Source organism: Colobus angolensis, unplaced genomic scaffold (genome assembly GCF_000951035.1).
Source record: "Colobus angolensis palliatus isolate OR3802 unplaced genomic scaffold, Cang.pa_1.0 Scaffold4, whole genome shotgun sequence".
NCBI lineage: Eukaryota > Metazoa > Chordata > Mammalia > Primates > Cercopithecidae > Colobus > Colobus angolensis.
The window spans coordinates 12,895,484-12,897,018 of record NW_012117376.1 but is presented as its reverse complement, the minus strand read 5'-3'; the positions used below and the strand labels follow the sequence as shown (position 1 = coordinate 12,897,018).

General features: G+C 47.7%; 1 pseudogene; it reads right to left on the bottom strand.

The window, feature by feature from the left end:
- Positions 1 to 332: 332 nt before the first annotated feature.
- On the bottom strand, positions 333 to 1,357 carry LOC105521330 (annotated as a pseudogene).
- Positions 1,358 to 1,535: the final 178 nt, after the last annotated feature.

Below are 1,535 nucleotides of genomic sequence, written 5' to 3'. Positions count from 1 at the left end.
ACAACGGAAATATGCAATTTTCTTGATTTAAGATGGTCAAAAGTGTGTGGGTTTTTGTTTTTCATTTTTTGTTTTTTAAAGCTCTACACATGGCTTAAGACAGATATGTGTAAGAAACCTTTTTGTGTGTGCTGACTTTATCACGACAATTCCAGCTGATTCTTTATGAAGGATTAGGGATACTCACATTCAGCAGTGCACATGAGAAATAAACTCTGAAAAAGGCAATTTCTTGGGTTTAGGAAGGATTGTATTTTGGGAATTACTTCAGAGGAACAGACAATAATTCTAGGATTATAGTCAAGAAGGACTGGAAGACTTCAGCAGATGCTTCAGCTTCTTCCGGATTTTGAATGCTGAATAAGCCACTGAAGTGTGATATCTATATTATCCTTTTCTTTGCAAGAAATTGAGGCCAGGTGCAGTGGCTCACACCTGTAATTCCAGCAGTTTGGGAGACCGAGGCAGGTGGATCACTAGATCAAGAGATCAAGCCAACATGGTGAAACCCCGTCTCTACTAAAAGTACAAAATTTAGCTGGGCGTGATGGCGGGCGCCTGTAGTCCCAACTACTCTGGACGGAGGCTGAGGCCCCCTCCGGACGGAGGCTGAGGCAAGACAATCGCTTGAACCTGGGAGGTGGAGGTTGCCGTTAGCAGAGATCGTGCCATTGCACTCCAGCTTGGTGACAGAGCGAGACTCCGTCTCAAAACAAACAAACAAACAATAACAACAAAGAAATTGAATAGCGACAAACTTCTCTATCCTGAATAGCATACAGATTCATTTTTTCAATTAGCTGTTTCTCATCCAAGGCATTAGGAAGATCTCCCTTGTTTCCAAGCACTTTGCACTGCAATTCCTTGCAACTGTGGTCTCTCTAGAAGATTATGTAGCTCATTTCGGGAAGCTTCTATCTTTTCACGATGTGCAGCATCTATCATGTAAACAATAGCATTGACTCCTCTGCAATACCGCTCCCACATGCTTCGAAATCGGGCTTGTCGTCCTATGTCCTAGATCTTTATTGTGACGTTACCTTGTTACTTTCCCCTTGTTGAAGCCCACTGTGGGTATCGTATCTTCACTGAATTGACCTGACGCGATGACATTGACAAACATGGTCTTGCCCGAGTACCGCAGCCCCAGGAGCATCAGCTCCATCTCCTTCCAGAAGAGCGAACGGAAGCAGTCCAGCAGGCGGGAGGCGAGTGCCAGCATGATGGCGGCCGGCAGCGAGGACGGATGGGAGGACGCAGAGTGGCGGCGACGACCACTTCCACACGAGCAGGCCTCGGCCAAGACCCCCTAACGGCTCCTCCGGGCCCCGGCGCGACACGGGCGGACACCAGGGGGCGGCAGCGGCCCCGATTTGTTAAAAAAAATAAAATCTAGGAGCCCGGCCTGGTGACTCACGCTTATAACCCAGCACTTTGGGAGGCTGAGGTGGGCGGATCACCTGAGATCAGGAGTTCGAGACCAGCCTGGCCAATATGGCGAAATCTCGTCTCTACTAAAAATACAAAAATTAGCC